Source organism: Haemorhous mexicanus, chromosome 6 (assembly GCF_027477595.1).
Source record: "Haemorhous mexicanus isolate bHaeMex1 chromosome 6, bHaeMex1.pri, whole genome shotgun sequence".
Classification (NCBI taxonomy): domain Eukaryota; kingdom Metazoa; phylum Chordata; class Aves; order Passeriformes; family Fringillidae; genus Haemorhous; species Haemorhous mexicanus.
This window is the reverse complement of record NC_082346.1, coordinates 36,865,774-36,889,215: the sequence shown is the minus strand read 5'-3', so window position 1 is coordinate 36,889,215 and position 23,442 is coordinate 36,865,774.

The window sequence follows — 23,442 nt, the reverse complement described above, 5'->3', positions numbered from 1 at the left end:
CTGCATCTCATTTCTGCCCAGACCACTTCCTTGTAGTTACCAAATTTCCCATTTTTCTTTTTTTTTTTTTTTTCAATTTCATTTCCTTTCATCATATCTCCATTCCAGAGTGTTTCTAAGTCCTTCTTTTCTTTTTTGGATGTCAGCGGGGATCAATTCTGGCAAGCCTTGGTGTATGTCTTGCATGTCCCTGCAGTTGTTTGCTTGCCATGCCTTTTGATGCCTCTGCCTTCAGCTAAGAATTATTTTTTTCCTTTTTTTTTTTTTTTAGGTATCCATGCCATGTGCCTCATATCTTCCCCTGCAAGTTGTGTCTGCCTCCTTGATTTTTGCCCTGCTTTTGCAACACCTGTCAGGTTAGTTTTGGCCTCTTTTGGTCCTTTGCACTGCACCTCATTTCTGCCCAGACCACTTTCTTGTAGTCACTACATTTCCCAATTTTCCCTTTTTTGGGGTTTTTTTGCAATTGCATTTCTTTTGATCATATCTTCTTTTCTGAGCCTTTGTAAGTCTTTATTTGCAGGGTCGCAAGATTTCGTTTCCCTTCCCGAAAGGAAATTTCATTTCCTTTCGGGAAGGGAAACGAAATCTTGCGATTTTAATGGGGATCAATTGGAAAAGCTTTGGTGCAAGTCCCTGCACTGGATGGCATGCCATGCCTTTTGATGGTTTTGACTTTGGCAAAGATTTTTTTCCTTTTTTTTTTTATTTTAGGTATCCATGCCATGTGCCTCATATCTTCCCCTGCAAGTTGTGTCTGCCTCCTTGATTTTTGCCCTGCTTTTGCAACACCTGTCAGGTTAGTTTTGGCCTCTTTTGGTCCTTTGCACTGCATCTCATTTCTGCCCAGACAACTTCCTTGTAGTTACCAAATTTCCCATTTTTCTTTTTTTTTTTTTTTCCAATTTTATTTCCTTTCATCATATCTCCATTCTAGAGTGTTTCTAAGTATTTCTTTTCGCTTTTGGACTAAAGCGGGGATCAATTCTGGCAAGCCTTGGTGTATGTCTTGCATGTCCCTGCGGTTGTTTGCTTGCCATGCCTTTTGATGCCTCAGCCTTCAGCTAAAAATTTTTCTTTCATTTTTTTTTTTTTTTAGGTATCCATGCCATGTGCCTCATATCTTCCCCTGCAAGTTGTGTCTGCCTCCTTGATTTTTGCCCTGCTTTTGCAACACCTGTCAGGTTAGTTTTGGCCTCTTTTGGTCCTTTGCACTGCACCTCATTTCTGCCCAGACAACTTCCTTGTAGTTACCAAATTTCCCATTTTTCTTTTTTTTTTTTTTTTCAATTTCATTTCCTTTCATCATATCTCCATTCCAGAGTGTTTCTAAGTCCTTCTTTTCGCTTTTGGACTTCAGCGGGGATCAATTCTGGCAAGCCTTGGTGTATGTCTTGCATGTCCCTGCAGTTGTTTGCTTGCCATGCCTTTTGATGCCTTTGCCTTCAGCTAAGATTTTTTTTTTCCTTTTTTTTTGTTTTAGGTATCCATGCCATGTGCCTCTTATCTTCCCCTGCAAGTTGTGTCTGCCTCCTTGATTTTTGCCCTGCTTTTGCAACACCTGTCAGGTTAGTTTTGGCCTCTTTTGGTCCTTTGCACTGCATCTCATTTCTGCCCAGACCACTTCCTTGTAGTTACCAAATTTCCCATTTTTCTTTTTTTTTTTTTTTTTCAATTTCATTTCCTTTCATCATATCTCCATTCCAGAGTGTTTCTAAGTCCTTCTTTTCTTTTTTGGATGTCAGCGGGGATCAATTCTGGCAAGCCTTGGTGTATGTCTTGCATGTCCCTGCAGTTGTTTGCTTGCCATGCCTTTTGATGCCTCTGCCTTCAGCTAAGAATTATTTTTTTCCTTTTTTTTTTTTTTTAGGTATCCATGCCATGTGCCTCATATCTTCCCCTGCAAGTTGTGTCTGCCTCCTTGATTTTTGCCCTGCTTTTGCAACACCTGTCAGGTTAGTTTTGGCCTCTTTTGGTCCTTTGCACTGCACCTCATTTCTGCCCAGACCACTTTCTTGTAGTCACTACATTTCCCAATTTTCCCTTTTTTGGGGTTTTTGTGCAATTGCATTTCTTTTGATCATATCTTCTTTTCTGAGCCTTTGTAAGTCTTTATTTGCAGGGTCGCAAGATTTCGTTTCCCTTCCCGAAAGGAAATTTCCTTTCGGGAAGGGAAACGAAATCTTGCGATTTTAATGGGGATCAATTGGAAAAGCTTTGGTGCAAGTCCCTGCACTGGATGGCATGCCATGCCTTTTGATGGTTTTGACTTTGGCAAAGATTTTTTTTCCTTTTTTTTTTTATTTTAGGTATCCATGCCATGTGCCTCATATCTTCCCCTGCAAGTTGTGTCTGCCTCCTTGATTTTTGCCCTGCTTTTGCAACACCTGTCAGGTTAGTTTTGGCCTCTTTTGGTCCTTTGCACTGCACCTCATTTCTGCCCAGACCACTTTCTTGTAGTCACTACATTTCCCAATTTTCCCTTTTTTGGGGTTTTTTTGCAATTGCATTTCTTTTGATCATATCTTCTTTTCTGAGCCTTTGTAAGTCTTTATTTGCAGGGTCGCAAGATTTCGTTTCCCTTCCCGAAAGGAAATTTCATTTCCTTTCGGGAAGGGAAACGAAATCTTGCGATTTTAATGGGGATCAATTGGAAAAGCTTTGGTGCAAGTCCCTGCACTGGATGGCATGCCATGCCTTTTGATGGTTTTGACTTTGGCAAAGATTTTTTTTCCTTTTTTTTTTATTTTAGGTATCCATGCCATGTGCCTCATATCTTCCCCTGCAAGTTGTGTCTGCCTCCTTGATTTTTGCCCTGCTTTTGCAACACCTGTCAGGTTAGTTTTGGCCTCTTTTGGTCCTTTGCACTGCACCTCATTTCTGCCCAGACCACTTCCTTGTAGTTACCAAATTTCCCATTTTTCTTTTTTTTTTTCTTTTTCAATTTCATTTCCTTTCATCATATCTCCATTCCAGAGTGTTTCTAAGTCCTTCTTTTCTTTTTTGGATGTCAGCGGGGATCAATTCTGGCAAGCCTTGGTGTATGTCTTGCATGTCCCTGCAGTTGTTTGCTTGCCATGCCTTTTGATGCCTTTGCCTTCAGCTAAGATTTTTTTTTTCCTTTTTTTTTGTTTTAGGTATCCATGCCATGTGCCTCTTATCTTCCCCTGCAAGTTGTGTCTGCCTCCTTGATTTTTGCCCTGCTTTTGCAACACCTGTCAGGTTAGTTTTGGCCTCTTTTGGTCCTTTGCACTGCACCTCATTTCTGCCCAGACCACTTCCTTGTAGTTACCAAATTTCCCATTTTTCTTTTTTTTTTTTTTTTCAATTTCATTTCCTTTCATCATATCTCCATTCCAGAGCGTTTCTAAGTCCTTCTTTTCTCTTTTGGATGTCAGCGGGGATCAATTCTGGCAAGCCTTGGTGTATGTCTTGCATGTCCCTGCAGTTGTTTGCTTGCCATGTCTTTTGATGCCTTTGCCTTCAGCTAAGAATTATTTTTTTCCTTTTTTTTTTTTTAGGTATCCATGCCATGTGCCTCATATCTTCCCCTGCAAGTTGTGTCTGCCTCCTTGATTTTTGCCCTGCTTTTGCAACACCTGTCAGGTTAGTTTTGGCCTCTTTTGGTCCTTTGCACTGCACCTCATTTCTGCCCAGACCACTTTCTTGTAGTTACCAAATTTCCCATTTTTCTTTTTTTTTTTTTTTTTCAATTTTATTTCCTTTCATCATATCTCCATTCTAGAGTGTTTCTAAGTCCTTCTTTTCTTTTTTGGATGTCAGCGGGGATCAATTCTGGCAAGCCTTGGTGTATGTCTTGCATGTCCCTGCAGTTGTTTGCTTGCCATGCCTTTTGATGCCTCTGCCTTCAGCTAAGAATTATTTTTTTCCTTTTTTTTTTTTTTTAGGTATCCATGCCATGTGCCTCATATCTTCCCCTGCAAGTTGTGTCTGCCTCCTTGATTTTTGCCCTGCTTTTGCAACACCTGTCAGGTTAGTTTTGGCCTCTTTTGGTCCTTTGCACTGCACCTCATTTCTGCCCAGACCACTTTCTTGTAGTCACTACATTTCCCAATTTTCCCTTTTTTGGGGTTTTTTTGCAATTGCATTTCTTTTGATCATATCTTCTTTTCTGAGCCTTTGTAAGTCTTTATTTGCAGGGTCGCAAGATTTCGTTTCCCTTCCCGAAAGGAAATTTCATTTCCTTTCGGGAAGGGAAACGAAATCTTGCGATTTTAATGGGGATCAATTGGAAAAGCTTTGGTGCAAGTCCCTGCACTGGATGGCATGCCATGCCTTTTGATGGTTTTGACTTTGGCAAAGATTTTTTTTCCTTTTTTTTTTATTTTAGGTATCCATGCCATGTGCCTCATATCTTCCCCTGCAAGTTGTGTCTGCCTCCTTGATTTTTGCCCTGCTTTTGCAACACCTGTCAGGTTAGTTTTGGCCTCTTTTGGTCCTTTGCACTGCACCTCATTTCTGCCCAGACCACTTCCTTGTAGTTACCAAATTTCCCATTTTTCTTTTTTTTTTTCTTTTTCAATTTCATTTCCTTTCATCATATCTCCATTCCAGAGTGTTTCTAAGTCCTTCTTTTCTTTTTTGGATGTCAGCGGGGATCAATTCTGGCAAGCCTTGGTGTATGTCTTGCATGTCCCTGCAGTTGTTTGCTTGCCATGCCTTTTGATGACTTTGCCTTCAGCTAAGATTTTTTTTTTCCTTTTTTTTTGTTTTAGGTATCCATGCCATGTGCCTCTTATCTTCCCCTGCAAGTTGTGTCTGCCTCCTTGATTTTTGCCCTGCTTTTGCAACACCTGTCAGGTTAGTTTTGGCCTCTTTTGGTCCTTTGCACTGCACCTCATTTCTGCCCAGACCACTTCCTTGTAGTTACCAAATTTCCCATTTTTCTTTTTTTTTTTTTTTTCAATTTCATTTTCTTTCATCATATCTCCATTCCAGAGTGTTTCTAAGTCCTTCTTTTCTCTTTTGGATGTCAGCGGGGATCAACTCTGGCAAGCCTTGGTGTATGTCTTGCATGTCCCTGCAGTTGTTTGCTTGCCATGACTTTTGATGCCTCTGCCTTCAGCTAAGAATTATTTTTTTCCTTTTTTTTTTTTTTTAGGTATCCATGCCATGTGCCTCATATCTTCCCCTGCAAGTTGTGTCTGCCTCCTTGATTTTTGCCCTGCTTTTGCAACACCTGTCAGGTTAGTTTTGGCCTCTTTTGGTCCTTTGCACTGCACCTCATTTCTGCCCAGACCACTTTCTTGTAGTCACTACATTTCCCAATTTTCCCTTTTTTGGGGTTTTTTTGCAATTGCATTTCTTTTGATCATATCTTCTTTTCTGAGCCTTTGTAAGTCTTTATTTGCAGGGTCGCAAGATTTCGTTTCCCTTCCCGAAAGGAAATTTCATTTCCTTTCGGGAAGGGAAACGAAATCTTGCGATTTTAATGGGGATCAATTGGAAAAGCTTTGGTGCAAGTCCCTGCACTGGATGGCATGCCATGCCTTTTGATGGTTTTGACTTTGGCAAAGATTTTTTTCCTTTTTTTTTTTATTTTAGGTATCCATGCCATGTGCCTCATATCTTCCCCTGCAAGTTGTGTCTGCCTCCTTGATTTTTGCCCTGCTTTTGCAACACCTGTCAGGTTAGTTTTGGCCTCTTTTGGTCCTTTGCACTGCATCTCATTTCTGCCCAGACAACTTCCTTGTAGTTACCAAATTTCCCATTTTTCTTTTTTTTTTTTTTTCCAATTTTATTTCCTTTCATCATATCTCCATTCTAGAGTGTTTCTAAGTATTTCTTTTCGCTTTTGGACTAAAGCGGGGATCAATTCTGGCAAGCCTTGGTGTATGTCTTGCATGTCCCTGCGGTTGTTTGCTTGCCATGCCTTTTGATGCCTCAGCCTTCAGCTAAAAATTTTTCTTTCATTTTTTTTTTTTTTTAGGTATCCATGCCATGTGCCTCATATCTTCCCCTGCAAGTTGTGTCTGCCTCCTTGATTTTTGCCCTGCTTTTGCAACACCTGTCAGGTTAGTTTTGGCCTCTTTTGGTCCTTTGCACTGCACCTCATTTCTGCCCAGACAACTTCCTTGTAGTTACCAAATTTCCCATTTTTCTTTTTTTTTTTTTTTTCAATTTCATTTCCTTTCATCATATCTCCATTCCAGAGTGTTTCTAAGTCCTTCTTTTCGCTTTTGGACTTCAGCGGGGATCAATTCTGGCAAGCCTTGGTGTATGTCTTGCATGTCCCTGCAGTTGTTTGCTTGCCATGCCTTTTGATGCCTTTGCCTTCAGCTAAGATTTTTTTTTTCCTTTTTTTTTGTTTTAGGTATCCATGCCATGTGCCTCTTATCTTCCCCTGCAAGTTGTGTCTGCCTCCTTGATTTTTGCCCTGCTTTTGCAACACCTGTCAGGTTAGTTTTGGCCTCTTTTGGTCCTTTGCACTGCATCTCATTTCTGCCCAGACCACTTCCTTGTAGTTACCAAATTTCCCATTTTTCTTTTTTTTTTTTTTTTTCAATTTCATTTCCTTTCATCATATCTCCATTCCAGAGTGTTTCTAAGTCCTTCTTTTCTTTTTTGGATGTCAGCGGGGATCAATTCTGGCAAGCCTTGGTGTATGTCTTGCATGTCCCTGCAGTTGTTTGCTTGCCATGCCTTTTGATGCCTCTGCCTTCAGCTAAGAATTATTTTTTTCCTTTTTTTTTTTTTTTAGGTATCCATGCCATGTGCCTCATATCTTCCCCTGCAAGTTGTGTCTGCCTCCTTGATTTTTGCCCTGCTTTTGCAACACCTGTCAGGTTAGTTTTGGCCTCTTTTGGTCCTTTGCACTGCACCTCATTTCTGCCCAGACCACTTTCTTGTAGTCACTACATTTCCCAATTTTCCCTTTTTTGGGGTTTTTGTGCAATTGCATTTCTTTTGATCATATCTTCTTTTCTGAGCCTTTGTAAGTCTTTATTTGCAGGGTCGCAAGATTTCGTTTCCCTTCCCGAAAGGAAATTTCCTTTCGGGAAGGGAAACGAAATCTTGCGATTTTAATGGGGATCAATTGGAAAAGCTTTGGTGCAAGTCCCTGCACTGGATGGCATGCCATGCCTTTTGATGGTTTTGACTTTGGCAAAGATTTTTTTTCCTTTTTTTTTTTATTTTAGGTATCCATGCCATGTGCCTCATATCTTCCCCTGCAAGTTGTGTCTGCCTCCTTGATTTTTGCCCTGCTTTTGCAACACCTGTCAGGTTAGTTTTGGCCTCTTTTGGTCCTTTGCACTGCACCTCATTTCTGCCCAGACCACTTTCTTGTAGTCACTACATTTCCCAATTTTCCCTTTTTTGGGGTTTTTTTGCAATTGCATTTCTTTTGATCATATCTTCTTTTCTGAGCCTTTGTAAGTCTTTATTTGCAGGGTCGCAAGATTTCGTTTCCCTTCCCGAAAGGAAATTTCATTTCCTTTCGGGAAGGGAAACGAAATCTTGCGATTTTAATGGGGATCAATTGGAAAAGCTTTGGTGCAAGTCCCTGCACTGGATGGCATGCCATGCCTTTTGATGGTTTTGACTTTGGCAAAGATTTTTTTTCCTTTTTTTTTTATTTTAGGTATCCATGCCATGTGCCTCATATCTTCCCCTGCAAGTTGTGTCTGCCTCCTTGATTTTTGCCCTGCTTTTGCAACACCTGTCAGGTTAGTTTTGGCCTCTTTTGGTCCTTTGCACTGCACCTCATTTCTGCCCAGACCACTTCCTTGTAGTTACCAAATTTCCCATTTTTCTTTTTTTTTTTCTTTTTCAATTTCATTTCCTTTCATCATATCTCCATTCCAGAGTGTTTCTAAGTCCTTCTTTTCTTTTTTGGATGTCAGCGGGGATCAATTCTGGCAAGCCTTGGTGTATGTCTTGCATGTCCCTGCAGTTGTTTGCTTGCCATGCCTTTTGATGCCTTTGCCTTCAGCTAAGATTTTTTTTTTCCTTTTTTTTTGTTTTAGGTATCCATGCCATGTGCCTCTTATCTTCCCCTGCAAGTTGTGTCTGCCTCCTTGATTTTTGCCCTGCTTTTGCAACACCTGTCAGGTTAGTTTTGGCCTCTTTTGGTCCTTTGCACTGCACCTCATTTCTGCCCAGACCACTTCCTTGTAGTTACCAAATTTCCCATTTTTCTTTTTTTTTTTTTTTTCAATTTCATTTCCTTTCATCATATCTCCATTCCAGAGCGTTTCTAAGTCCTTCTTTTCTCTTTTGGATGTCAGCGGGGATCAATTCTGGCAAGCCTTGGTGTATGTCTTGCATGTCCCTGCAGTTGTTTGCTTGCCATGTCTTTTGATGCCTTTGCCTTCAGCTAAGAATTATTTTTTTCCTTTTTTTTTTTTTAGGTATCCATGCCATGTGCCTCATATCTTCCCCTGCAAGTTGTGTCTGCCTCCTTGATTTTTGCCCTGCTTTTGCAACACCTGTCAGGTTAGTTTTGGCCTCTTTTGGTCCTTTGCACTGCACCTCATTTCTGCCCAGACCACTTTCTTGTAGTTACCAAATTTCCCATTTTTCTTTTTTTTTTTTTTTTTCAATTTTATTTCCTTTCATCATATCTCCATTCTAGAGTGTTTCTAAGTCCTTCTTTTCTTTTTTGGATGTCAGCGGGGATCAATTCTGGCAAGCCTTGGTGTATGTCTTGCATGTCCCTGCAGTTGTTTGCTTGCCATGCCTTTTGATGCCTCTGCCTTCAGCTAAGAATTATTTTTTTCCTTTTTTTTTTTTTTTAGGTATCCATGCCATGTGCCTCATATCTTCCCCTGCAAGTTGTGTCTGCCTCCTTGATTTTTGCCCTGCTTTTGCAACACCTGTCAGGTTAGTTTTGGCCTCTTTTGGTCCTTTGCACTGCACCTCATTTCTGCCCAGACCACTTTCTTGTAGTCACTACATTTCCCAATTTTCCCTTTTTTGGGGTTTTTTTGCAATTGCATTTCTTTTGATCATATCTTCTTTTCTGAGCCTTTGTAAGTCTTTATTTGCAGGGTCGCAAGATTTCGTTTCCCTTCCCGAAAGGAAATTTCATTTCCTTTCGGGAAGGGAAACGAAATCTTGCGATTTTAATGGGGATCAATTGGAAAAGCTTTGGTGCAAGTCCCTGCACTGGATGGCATGCCATGCCTTTTGATGGTTTTGACTTTGGCAAAGATTTTTTTTCCTTTTTTTTTTATTTTAGGTATCCATGCCATGTGCCTCATATCTTCCCCTGCAAGTTGTGTCTGCCTCCTTGATTTTTGCCCTGCTTTTGCAACACCTGTCAGGTTAGTTTTGGCCTCTTTTGGTCCTTTGCACTGCACCTCATTTCTGCCCAGACCACTTCCTTGTAGTTACCAAATTTCCCATTTTTCTTTTTTTTTTTCTTTTTCAATTTCATTTCCTTTCATCATATCTCCATTCCAGAGTGTTTCTAAGTCCTTCTTTTCTTTTTTGGATGTCAGCGGGGATCAATTCTGGCAAGCCTTGGTGTATGTCTTGCATGTCCCTGCAGTTGTTTGCTTGCCATGCCTTTTGATGACTTTGCCTTCAGCTAAGATTTTTTTTTTCCTTTTTTTTTGTTTTAGGTATCCATGCCATGTGCCTCTTATCTTCCCCTGCAAGTTGTGTCTGCCTCCTTGATTTTTGCCCTGCTTTTGCAACACCTGTCAGGTTAGTTTTGGCCTCTTTTGGTCCTTTGCACTGCACCTCATTTCTGCCCAGACCACTTCCTTGTAGTTACCAAATTTCCCATTTTTCTTTTTTTTTTTTTTTTCAATTTCATTTTCTTTCATCATATCTCCATTCCAGAGTGTTTCTAAGTCCTTCTTTTCTCTTTTGGATGTCAGCGGGGATCAACTCTGGCAAGCCTTGGTGTATGTCTTGCATGTCCCTGCAGTTGTTTGCTTGCCATGACTTTTGATGCCTCTGCCTTCAGCTAAGAATTATTTTTTTCCTTTTTTTTTTTTTTTAGGTATCCATGCCATGTGCCTCATATCTTCCCCTGCAAGTTGTGTCTGCCTCCTTGATTTTTGCCCTGCTTTTGCAACACCTGTCAGGTTAGTTTTGGCCTCTTTTGGTCCTTTGCACTGCACCTCATTTCTGCCCAGACCACTTTCTTGTAGTCACTACATTTCCCAATTTTCCCTTTTTTGGGGTTTTTTTGCAATTGCATTTCTTTTGATCATATCTTCTTTTCTGAGCCTTTGTAAGTCTTTATTTGCAGGGTCGCAAGATTTCGTTTCCCTTCCCGAAAGGAAATTTCATTTCCTTTCGGGAAGGGAAACGAAATCTTGCGATTTTAATGGGGATCAATTGGAAAAGCTTTGGTGCAAGTCCCTGCACTGGATGGCATGCCATGCCTTTTGATGGTTTTGACTTTGGCAAAGATTTTTTTCCTTTTTTTTTTTATTTTAGGTATCCATGCCATGTGCCTCATATCTTCCCCTGCAAGTTGTGTCTGCCTCCTTGATTTTTGCCCTGCTTTTGCAACACCTGTCAGGTTAGTTTTGGCCTCTTTTGGTCCTTTGCACTGCATCTCATTTCTGCCCAGACAACTTCCTTGTAGTTACCAAATTTCCCATTTTTCTTTTTTTTTTTTTTTCCAATTTTATTTCCTTTCATCATATCTCCATTCTAGAGTGTTTCTAAGTATTTCTTTTCGCTTTTGGACTAAAGCGGGGATCAATTCTGGCAAGCCTTGGTGTATGTCTTGCATGTCCCTGCGGTTGTTTGCTTGCCATGCCTTTTGATGCCTCAGCCTTCAGCTAAAAATTTTTCTTTCATTTTTTTTTTTTTTTAGGTATCCATGCCATGTGCCTCATATCTTCCCCTGCAAGTTGTGTCTGCCTCCTTGATTTTTGCCCTGCTTTTGCAACACCTGTCAGGTTAGTTTTGGCCTCTTTTGGTCCTTTGCACTGCACCTCATTTCTGCCCAGACAACTTCCTTGTAGTTACCAAATTTCCCATTTTTCTTTTTTTTTTTTTTTTCAATTTCATTTCCTTTCATCATATCTCCATTCCAGAGTGTTTCTAAGTCCTTCTTTTCGCTTTTGGACTTCAGCGGGGATCAATTCTGGCAAGCCTTGGTGTATGTCTTGCATGTCCCTGCAGTTGTTTGCTTGCCATGCCTTTTGATGCCTTTGCCTTCAGCTAAGATTTTTTTTTTCCTTTTTTTTTGTTTTAGGTATCCATGCCATGTGCCTCTTATCTTCCCCTGCAAGTTGTGTCTGCCTCCTTGATTTTTGCCCTGCTTTTGCAACACCTGTCAGGTTAGTTTTGGCCTCTTTTGGTCCTTTGCACTGCATCTCATTTCTGCCCAGACCACTTCCTTGTAGTTACCAAATTTCCCATTTTTCTTTTTTTTTTTTTTTTTCAATTTCATTTCCTTTCATCATATCTCCATTCCAGAGTGTTTCTAAGTCCTTCTTTTCTTTTTTGGATGTCAGCGGGGATCAATTCTGGCAAGCCTTGGTGTATGTCTTGCATGTCCCTGCAGTTGTTTGCTTGCCATGCCTTTTGATGCCTCTGCCTTCAGCTAAGAATTATTTTTTTCCTTTTTTTTTTTTTTTAGGTATCCATGCCATGTGCCTCATATCTTCCCCTGCAAGTTGTGTCTGCCTCCTTGATTTTTGCCCTGCTTTTGCAACACCTGTCAGGTTAGTTTTGGCCTCTTTTGGTCCTTTGCACTGCACCTCATTTCTGCCCAGACCACTTTCTTGTAGTCACTACATTTCCCAATTTTCCCTTTTTTGGGGTTTTTGTGCAATTGCATTTCTTTTGATCATATCTTCTTTTCTGAGCCTTTGTAAGTCTTTATTTGCAGGGTCGCAAGATTTCGTTTCCCTTCCCGAAAGGAAATTTCCTTTCGGGAAGGGAAACGAAATCTTGCGATTTTAATGGGGATCAATTGGAAAAGCTTTGGTGCAAGTCCCTGCACTGGATGGCATGCCATGCCTTTTGATGGTTTTGACTTTGGCAAAGATTTTTTTTCCTTTTTTTTTTTATTTTAGGTATCCATGCCATGTGCCTCATATCTTCCCCTGCAAGTTGTGTCTGCCTCCTTGATTTTTGCCCTGCTTTTGCAACACCTGTCAGGTTAGTTTTGGCCTCTTTTGGTCCTTTGCACTGCACCTCATTTCTGCCCAGACCACTTTCTTGTAGTCACTACATTTCCCAATTTTCCCTTTTTTGGGGTTTTTTTGCAATTGCATTTCTTTTGATCATATCTTCTTTTCTGAGCCTTTGTAAGTCTTTATTTGCAGGGTCGCAAGATTTCGTTTCCCTTCCCGAAAGGAAATTTCATTTCCTTTCGGGAAGGGAAACGAAATCTTGCGATTTTAATGGGGATCAATTGGAAAAGCTTTGGTGCAAGTCCCTGCACTGGATGGCATGCCATGCCTTTTGATGGTTTTGACTTTGGCAAAGATTTTTTTTCCTTTTTTTTTTATTTTAGGTATCCATGCCATGTGCCTCATATCTTCCCCTGCAAGTTGTGTCTGCCTCCTTGATTTTTGCCCTGCTTTTGCAACACCTGTCAGGTTAGTTTTGGCCTCTTTTGGTCCTTTGCACTGCACCTCATTTCTGCCCAGACCACTTCCTTGTAGTTACCAAATTTCCCATTTTTCTTTTTTTTTTTCTTTTTCAATTTCATTTCCTTTCATCATATCTCCATTCCAGAGTGTTTCTAAGTCCTTCTTTTCTTTTTTGGATGTCAGCGGGGATCAATTCTGGCAAGCCTTGGTGTATGTCTTGCATGTCCCTGCAGTTGTTTGCTTGCCATGCCTTTTGATGACTTTGCCTTCAGCTAAGATTTTTTTTTTCCTTTTTTTTTGTTTTAGGTATCCATGCCATGTGCCTCTTATCTTCCCCTGCAAGTTGTGTCTGCCTCCTTGATTTTTGCCCTGCTTTTGCAACACCTGTCAGGTTAGTTTTGGCCTCTTTTGGTCCTTTGCACTGCACCTCATTTCTGCCCAGACCACTTCCTTGTAGTTACCAAATTTCCCATTTTTCTTTTTTTTTTTTTTTTCAATTTCATTTTCTTTCATCATATCTCCATTCCAGAGTGTTTCTAAGTCCTTCTTTTCTCTTTTGGATGTCAGCGGGGATCAACTCTGGCAAGCCTTGGTGTATGTCTTGCATGTCCCTGCAGTTGTTGGCTTGCCATGACTTTTGATGCCTCTGCCTTCAGCTAAGAATTATTTTTTTCCTTTTTTTTTTTTTTTAGGTATCCATGCCATGTGCCTCATATCTTCCCCTGCAAGTTGTGTCTGCCTCCTTGATTTTTGCCCTGCTTTTGCAACACCTGTCAGGTTAGTTTTGGCCTCTTTTGGTCCTTTGCACTGCACCTCATTTCTGCCCAGACCACTTTCTTGTAGTCACTACATTTCCCAATTTTCCCTTTTTTGGGGTTTTTTTGCAATTGCATTTCTTTTGATCATATCTTCTTTTCTGAGCCTTTGTAAGTCTTTATTTGCAGGGTCGCAAGATTTCGTTTCCCTTCCCGAAAGGAAATTTCATTTCCTTTCGGGAAGGGAAACGAAATCTTGCGATTTTAATGGGGATCAATTGGAAAAGCTTTGGTGCAAGTCCCTGCACTGGATGGCATGCCATGCCTTTTGATGGTTTTGACTTTGGCAAAGATTTTTTTCCTTTTTTTTTTTATTTTAGGTATCCATGCCATGTGCCTCATATCTTCCCCTGCAAGTTGTGTCTGCCTCCTTGATTTTTGCCCTGCTTTTGCAACACCTGTCAGGTTAGTTTTGGCCTCTTTTGGTCCTTTGCACTGCATCTCATTTCTGCCCAGACAACTTCCTTGTAGTTACCAAATTTCCCATTTTTCTTTTTTTTTTTTTTCCAATTTTATTTCCTTTCATCATATCTCCATTCTAGAGTGTTTCTAAGTATTTCTTTTCGCTTTTGGACTAAAGCGGGGATCAATTCTGGCAAGCCTTGGTGTATGTCTTGCATGTCCCTGCGGTTGTTTGCTTGCCATGCCTTTTGATGCCTCAGCCTTCAGCTAAAAATTTTTCTTTCATTTTTTTTTTTTTTTAGGTATCCATGCCATGTGCCTCATATCTTCCCCTGCAAGTTGTGTCTGCCTCCTTGATTTTTGCCCTGCTTTTGCAACACCTTTCAGGTTAGTTTTGGCCTCTTTTGGTCCTTTGCACTGCACCTCATTTCTGCCCAGACCACTTTCTTGTAGTTACCAAATTTCCCATTTTTCTTTTTTTTTTTTTTTTTCAATTTCATTTCCTTTCATCATATCTCCATTCCAGAGTGTTTCTAAGTCCTTCTTTTCTTTTTTGGATGTCAGCGGGGATCAATTCTGGCAAGCCTTGGTGTATGTCTTGCATGTCCCTGCAGTTGTTGGCTTGCCATGCCTTTTGATGCCTTTGCCTTCAGCTAAGATTTTTTTTTTCCTTTTTTTTTGTTTTAGGTATCCATGCCATGTGCCTCTTATCTTCCCCTGCAAGTTGTGTCTGCCTCCTTGATTTTTGCCCTGCTTTTGCAACACCTGTCAGGTTAGTTTTGGCCTCTTTTGGTCCTTTGCACTGCACCTCATTTCTGCCCAGACCACTTTCTTGTAGTCACTACATTTCCCAATTTTCCCTTTTTTGGGGTTTTTTTGCAATTGCATTTCTTTTGATCATATCTTCTTTTCTGAGCCTTTGTAAGTCTTTATTTGCAGGGTCGCAAGATTTCGTTTCCCTTCCCGAAAGGAAATTTCATTTCCTTTCGGGAAGGGAAACGAAATCTTGCGATTTTAATGGGGATCAATTGGAAAAGCTTTGGTGCAAGTCCCTGCACTGGATGGCATGCCATGCCTTTTGATGGTTTTGACTTTGGCAAAGATTTTTTTCCTTTTTTTTTTTATTTTAGGTATCCATGCCATGTGCCTCATATCTTCCCCTGCAAGTTGTGTCTGCCTCCTTGATTTTTGCCCTGCTTTTGCAACACCTGTCAGGTTAGTTTTGGCCTCTTTTGGTCCTTTGCACTGCATCTCATTTCTGCCCAGACCACTTCCTTGTAGTTACCAAATTTCCCATTTTTCTTTTTTTTTTTTTTTCCAATTTTATTTCCTTTCATCATATCTCCATTCTAGAGTGTTTCTAAGTATTTCTTTTCGCTTTTGGACTAAAGCGGGGATCAATTCTGGCAAGCCTTGGTGTATGTCTTGCATGTCCCTGCGGTTGTTTGCTTGCCATGCCTTTTGATGCCTCAGCCTTCAGCTAAAAATTTTTCTTTCATTTTTTTTTTTTTTTAGGTATCCATGCCATGTGCCTCATATCTTCCCCTGCAAGTTGTGTCTGCCTCCTTGATTTTTGCCCTGCTTTTGCAACACCTGTCAGGTTAGTTTTGGCCTCTTTTGGTCCTTTGCACTGCACCTCATTTCTGCCCAGACAACTTCCTTGTAGTTACCAAATTTCCCATTTTTCTTTTTTTTTTTTTTTTCAATTTCATTTCCTTTCATCATATCTCCATTCCAGAGTGTTTCTAAGTCCTTCTTTTCGCTTTTGGACTTCAGCGGGGATCAATTCTGGCAAGCCTTGGTGTATGTCTTGCATGTCCCTGCAGTTGTTTGCTTGCCATGCCTTTTGATGCCTTTGCCTTCAGCTAAGATTTTTTTTTTCCTTTTTTTTTGTTTTAGGTATCCATGCCATGTGCCTCTTATCTTCCCCTGCAAGTTGTGTCTGCCTCCTTGATTTTTGCCCTGCTTTTGCAACACCTGTCAGGTTAGTTTTGGCCTCTTTTGGTCCTTTGCACTGCATCTCATTTCTGCCCAGACCACTTCCTTGTAGTTACCAAATTTCCCATTTTTCTTTTTTTTTTTTTTTTTCAATTTCATTTCCTTTCATCATATCTCCATTCCAGAGTGTTTCTAAGTCCTTCTTTTCTTTTTTGGATGTCAGCGGGGATCAATTCTGGCAAGCCTTGGTGTATGTCTTGCATGTCCCTGCAGTTGTTTGCTTGCCATGCCTTTTGATGCCTCTGCCTTCAGCTAAGAATTATTTTTTTCCTTTTTTTTTTTTTTTAGGTATCCATGCCATGTGCCTCATATCTTCCCCTGCAAGTTGTGTCTGCCTCCTTGATTTTTGCCCTGCTTTTGCAACACCTGTCAGGTTAGTTTTGGCCTCTTTTGGTCCTTTGCACTGCACCTCATTTCTGCCCAGACCACTTTCTTGTAGTCACTACATTTCCCAATTTTCCCTTTTTTGGGGTTTTTGTGCAATTGCATTTCTTTTGATCATATCTTCTTTTCTGAGCCTTTGTAAGTCTTTATTTGCAGGGTCGCAAGATTTCGTTTCCCTTCCCGAAAGGAAATTTCCTTTCGGGAAGGGAAACGAAATCTTGCGATTTTAATGGGGATCAATTGGAAAAGCTTTGGTGCAAGTCCCTGCACTGGATGGCATGCCATGCCTTTTGATGGTTTTGACTTTGGCAAAGATTTTTTTTCCTTTTTTTTTTTATTTTAGGTATCCATGCCATGTGCCTCATATCTTCCCCTGCAAGTTGTGTCTGCCTCCTTGATTTTTGCCCTGCTTTTGCAACACCTGTCAGGTTAGTTTTGGCCTCTTTTGGTCCTTTGCACTGCACCTCATTTCTGCCCAGACCACTTTCTTGTAGTCACTACATTTCCCAATTTTCCCTTTTTTGGGGTTTTTTTGCAATTGCATTTCTTTTGATCATATCTTCTTTTCTGAGCCTTTGTAAGTCTTTATTTGCAGGGTCGCAAGATTTCGTTTCCCTTCCCGAAAGGAAATTTCATTTCCTTTCGGGAAGGGAAACGAAATCTTGCGATTTTAATGGGGATCAATTGGAAAAGCTTTGGTGCAAGTCCCTGCACTGGATGGCATGCCATGCCTTTTGATGGTTTTGACTTTGGCAAAGATTTTTTTTCCTTTTTTTTTTATTTTAGGTATCCATGCCATGTGCCTCATATCTTCCCCTGCAAGTTGTGTCTGCCTCCTTGATTTTTGCCCTGCTTTTGCAACACCTGTCAGGTTAGTTTTGGCCTCTTTTGGTCCTTTGCACTGCACCTCATTTCTGCCCAGACCACTTCCTTGTAGTTACCAAATTTCCCATTTTTCTTTTTTTTTTTCTTTTTCAATTTCATTTCCTTTCATCATATCTCCATTCCAGAGTGTTTCTAAGTCCTTCTTTTCTTTTTTGGATGTCAGCGGGGATCAATTCTGGCAAGCCTTGGTGTATGTCTTGCATGTCCCTGCAGTTGTTTGCTTGCCATGCCTTTTGATGCCTTTGCCTTCAGCTAAGATTTTTTTTTTCCTTTTTTTTTGTTTTAGGTATCCATGCCATGTGCCTCTTATCTTCCCCTGCAAGTTGTGTCTGCCTCCTTGATTTTTGCCCTGCTTTTGCAACACCTGTCAGGTTAGTTTTGGCCTCTTTTGGTCCTTTGCACTGCACCTCATTTCTGCCCAGACCACTTCCTTGTAGTTACCAAATTTCCCATTTTTCTTTTTTTTTTTTTTTTCAATTTCATTTCCTTTCATCATATCTCCATTCCAGAGCGTTTCTAAGTCCTTCTTTTCTCTTTTGGATGTCAGCGGGGATCAACTCTGGCAAGCCTTGGTGTATGTCTTGCATGTCCCTGCAGTTGTTTGCTTGCCATGACTTTTGATGCCTCTGCCTTCAGCTAAGAATTATTTTTTTCCTTTTTTTTTTTTTTTAGGTATCCATGCCATGTGCCTCATATCTTCCCCTGCAAGTTGTGTCTGCCTCCTTGATTTTTGCCCTGCTTTTGCAACACCTGTCAGGTTAGTTTTGGCCTCTTTTGGTCCTTTGCACTGCACCTCATTTCTGCCCAGACCACTTTCTTGTAGTCACTACATTTCCCAATTTTCCCTTTTTTGGGGTTTTTTTGCAATTGCATTTCTTTTGATCATATCTTCTTTTCTGAGCCTTTGTAAGTCTTTATTTGCAGGGTCGCAAGATTTCGTTTCCCTTCCCGAAAGGAAATTTCATTTCCTTTCGGGAAGGGAAACGAAATCTTGTGATTTTAATGGGGATCAATTGGAAAAGCTTTGGTGCAAGTCCCTGCACTGGATGGCATGCCATGCCTTTTGATGGTTTTGACTTTGGCAAAGATTTTTTTCCTTTTTTTTTTTATTTTAGGTATCCATGCCATGTGCCTCATATCTTCCCCTGCAAGTTGTGTCTGCCTCCTTGATTTTTGCCCTGCTTTTGCAACACCTGTCAGGTTAGTTTTGGCCTCTTTTGGTCCTTTGCACTGCACCTCATTTCTGCCCAGACCACTTCCTTGTAGTTACCAAATTTCCCATTTTTCTTTTTTTTTTTTTTTTCAATTTCATTTCCTTTCATCATATCTCCATTCCAGAGTGTTTCTAAGTCCTTCTTTTCGCTTTTGGACTTCAGCGGGGATCAATTCTGGCAAGCCTTGGTGTATGTCTTGCATGTCCCTGCAGTTGTTTGCTTGCCATGCCTTTTGATGCCTCTGCCTTCAGCTAAGAATTATTTTTTTCCTTTTTTTTTTTTTTTAGGTATCCATGCCATGTGCCTCATATCTTCCCCTGCAAGTTGTGTCTGCCTCCTTGATTTTTGCCCTGCTTTTGCAACACCTGTCAGGTTAGTTTTGGCCTCTTTTGGTCCTTTGCACTGCACCTCATTTCTGCCCAGACCACTTTCTTGTAGTCACTACATTTCCCAATTTTCCCTTTTTTGGGGTTTTTTTGCAATTGCATTTCTTTTGATCATATCTTCTTTTCTGAGCCTTTGTAAGTCTTTATTTGCAGGGTCGCAAGATTTCGTTTCCCTTCCCGAAATAAATTTCATTTCCTTTCGGGAAGGGAAACGAAATCTTGCGATTTTAATGGGGATCAATTGGAAAAGCTTTGGTGCAAGTCCCTGCACTGGATGGCATGCCATGCCTTTTGATGGTTTTGACTTTGGCAAAGATTTTTTTCCTTTTTTTTTTTATTTTAGGTATCCATGCCATGTGCCTCATATCTTCCCCTGCAAGTTGTGTCTGCCTCCTTGATTTTTGCCCTGCTTTTGCAACACCTGTCAGGTTAGTTTTGGCCTCTTTTGGTCCTTTGCACTGCATCTCATTTCTGCCCAGACAACTTCCTTGTAGTTACCAAATTTCCCATTTTTCTTTTTTTTTTTTTTCCAATTTTATTTCCTTTCATCATATCTCCATTCTAGAGTGTTTCTAAGTATTTCTTTTCGCTTTTGGACTAAAGCGGGGATCAATTCTGGCAAGCCTTGGTGTATGTCTTGCATGTCCCTGCGGTTGTTTGCTTGCCATGCCTTTTGATGCCTCTGCCTTCAGCTAAAAATTTTTCTTTCATTTTTTTTTTATTTTAGGTATCCATGCCATGTGCCTCATATCTTCCCCTGCAAGTTGTGTCTGCCTCCTTGATTTTTGCCCTGCTTTTGCAACACCTGTCAGGTTAGTTTTGGCCTCTTTTGGTCCTTTGCACTGCACCTCATTTCTGCCCAGACCACTTTCTTGTAGTTACCAAATTTCCCATTTTTCTTTTTTTTTTTTTTTTTCAATTTCATTTCCTTTCATCATATCTCCATTCCAGAGTGTTTCTAAGTCCTTCTTTTCTTTTTTGGATGTCAGCGGGGATCAATTCTGGCAAGCCTTGGTGTATGTCTTGCATGTCCCTGCAGTTGTTGGCTTGCCATGCCTTTTGATGCCTTTGCCTTCAGCTAAGATTTTTTTTTTCCTTTTTTTTTGTTTTAGGTATCCATGCCATGTGCCTCTTATCTTCCCCTGCAAGTTGTGTCTGCCTCCTTGATTGTTGCCCTGCTTTTGCAACACCTGTCAGGTTAGTTTTGGCCTCTTTTGGTCCTTTGCACTGCATCTCATTTCTGCCCAGACCACTTCCTTGTAGTTACCAAATTTCCCATTTTTCTTTTTTTTTTTTTTTTCAATTTCATTTCCTTTCATCATATCTCCATTCCAGAGTGTTTCTAAGTCCTTCTTTTCTTTTTTGGATGTCAGCGGGGATCAATTCTGGCAAGCCTTGGTGTATGTCTTGCATGTCCCTGCAGTTGTTTGCTTGCCATGCCTTTTGATGCCTCTGCCTTCAGCTAAGAATTATTTTTTTCCTTTTTTTTTTTTTTTAGGTATCCATGCCATGTGCCTCATATCTTCCCCTGCAAGTTGTGTCTGCCTCCTTGATTTTTGCCCTGCTTTTGCAACACCTGTCAGGTTAGTTTTGGCCTCTTTTGGTCCTTTGCACTGCACCTCATTTCTGCCCAGACCACTTCCTTGTAGTTACCAAATTTCCCATTTTTCTTTTTTTTTTTCTTTTTCAATTTCATTTCCTTTCATCATATCTCCATTCCAGAGTGTTTCTAAGTCCTTCTTTTCTTTTTTGGATGTCAGCGGGGATCAATTCTGGCAAGCCTTGGTGTATGTCTTGCATGTCCCTGCAGTTGTTTGCTTGCCATGCCTTTTGATGCCTTTGCCTTCAGCTAAGATTTTTTTTTTCCTTTTTTTTTGTTTTAGGTATCCATGCCATGTGCCTCTTATCTTCCCCTGCAAGTTGTGTCTGCCTCCTTGATTTTTGCCCTGCTTTTGCAACACCTGTCAGGTTAGTTTTGGCCTCTTTTGGTCCTTTGCACTGCACCTCATTTCTGCCCAGACCACTTTCTTGTAGTCACTACATTTCCCAATTTTCCCTTTTTTGGGGTTTTTTTGCAATTGCATTTCTTTTGATCATATCTTCTTTTCTGAGCCTTTGTAAGTCTTTATTTGCAGGGTCGCAAGATTTCGTTTCCCTTCCCGAAAGGAAATTTCATTTCCTTTCGGGAAGGGAAACGAAATCTTGCGATTTTAATGGGGATCAATTGGAAAAGCTTTGGTGCAAGTCCCTGCACAGGATGGCATGCCATGCCTTTTGATGGTTTTGACTTTGGCAAAGATTTTTTTCCTTTTTTTTTTTATTTTAGGTATCCATGCCATGTGCCTCATATCTTCCCCTGCAAGTTGTGTCTGCCTCCTTGATTTTTGCCCTGCTTTTGCAACACCTGTCAGGTTAGTTTTGGCCTCTTTTGGTCCTTTGCACTGCATCTCATTTCTGCCCAGACAACTTCCTTGTAGTTACCAAATTTCCCATTTTTCTTTTTTTTTTTTTTCCAATTTTATTTCCTTTCATCATATCTCCATTCTAGAGTGTTTCTAAGTATTTCTTTTCGCTTTTGGACTAAAGCGGGGATCAATTCTGGCAAGCCTTGGTGTATGTCTTGCATGTCCCTGCGGTTGTTTGCTTGCCATGCCTTTTGATGCCTCAGCCTTCAGCTAAAAATTTTTCTTTCATTTTTTTTTTTTTTTAGGTATCCATGCCATGTGCCTCATATCTTCCCCTGCAAGTTGTGTCTGCCTCCTTGATTTTTGCCCTGCTTTTGCAACACCTGTCAGGTTAGTTTTGGCCTCTTTTGGTCCTTTGCACTGCACCTCATTTCTGCCCAGACCACTTTCTTGTAGTCACTACATTTCCCAATTTTCCCTTTTTTGGGGTTTTTTTGCAATTGCATTTCTTTTGATCATATCTTCTTTTCTGAGCCTTTGTAAGTCTTTATTTGCAGGGTCGCAAGATTTCGTTTCCCTTCCCGAAAGGAAATTTTATTTCCTTTCGGGAAGGGAAACGAAATCTTGCGATTTTAATGGGGATCAATTGGAAAAGCTTTGGTGCAAGTCCCTGCACTGGATGGCATGCCATGCCTTTTGATGGTTTTGACTTTGGCAAAGATTTTTTTTCCTTTTTTTTTTTATTTTAGGTATCCATGCCATGCGCCTCATATCTTCCCCTGCAAGTTGTGTCTGCCTCCTTGATTTTTGCCCTGCTTTTGCAACACCTGTCAGGTTAGTTTTGGCCTCTTTTGGTCCTTTGCACTGCATCTCATTTCTGCCCAGACAACTTCCTTGTAGTTACCAAATTTCCCATTTTTCTTTTTTTTTTTTTTCCAATTTTATTTCCTTTCATCATATCTCCATTCTAGAGTGTTTCTAAGTATTTCTTTTCGCTTTTGGACTAAAGCGGGGATCAATTCTGGCAAGCCTTGGTGTATGTCTTGCATGTCCCTGCGGTTGTTTGCTTGCCATGCCTTTTGATGCCTCAGCCTTCAGCTAAAAATTTTTCTTTCATTTTTTTTTATTTTAGGTATCCATGCCATGTGCCTCATATCTTCCCCTGCAAGTTGTGTCTGCCTCCTTGATTTTTGCCCTGCTTTTGCAACACCTGTCAGGTTAGTTTTGGCCTCTTTTGGTCCTTTGCACTGCACCTCATTTCTGCCCAGACCACTTTCTTGTAGTTACCAAATTTCCCATTTTTCTTTTTTTTTTTTTTTTTCAATTTCATTTCCTTTCATCATATCTCCATTCCAGAGTGTTTCTAAGTCCTTCTTTTCTTTTTTGGATGTCAGCGGGGATCAATTCTGGCAAGCCTTGGTGTATGTCTTGCATGTCCCTGCAGTTGTTGGCTTGCCATGCCTTTTGATGCCTTTGCCTTCAGCTAAGATTTTTTTTTTCCTTTTTTTTTGTTTTAGGTATCCATGCCATGTGCCTCTTATCTTCCCCTGCAAGTTGTGTCTGCCTCCTTGATTTTTGCCCTGCTTTTGCAACACCTGTCAGGTTAGTTTTGGCCTCTTTTGGTCCTTTGCACTGCATCTCATTTCTGCCCAGACCACTTCCTTGTAGTTACCAAATTTCCCATTTTTCTTTTTTTTTTTTTTTTCAATTTCATTTCCTTTCATCATATCTCCATTCCAGAGTGTTTCTAAGTCCTTCTTTTCTTTTTTGGATGTCAGCGGGGATCAATTCTGGCAAGCCTTGGTGTATGTCTTGCATGTCCCTGCAGTTGTTTGCTTGCCATGCCTTTTGATGCCTCTGCCTTCAGCTAAGAATTATTTTTTTCCTTTTTTTTTTTTTTTAGGTATCCATGCCATGTGCCTCATATCTTCCCCTGCAAGTTGTGTCTGCCTCCTTGATTTTTGCCCTGCTTTTGCAACACCTGTCAGGTTAGTTTTGGCCTCTTTTGGTCCTTTGCACTGCACCTCATTTCTGCCCAGACCACTTTCTTGTAGTCACTACATTTCCCAATTTTCCCTTTTTTGGGGTTTTTTTGCAATTGCATTTCTTTTGATCATATCTTCTTTTCTGAGCCTTTGTAAGTCTTTATTTGCAGGGTCGCAAGATTTCGTTTCCCTTCCCGAAAGGAAATTTCATTTCCTTTCGGGAAGGGAAACGAAATCTTGCGATTTTAATGGGGATCAATTGGAAAAGCTTTGGTGCAAGTCCCTGCACTGGATGGCATGCCATGCCTTTTGATGGTTTTGACTTTGGCAAAGATTTTTTTTCCTTTTTTTTTTTATTTTAGGTATCCATGCCATGTGCCTCATATCTTCCCCTGCAAGTTGTGTCTGCCTCCTTGATTTTTGCCCTGCTTTTGC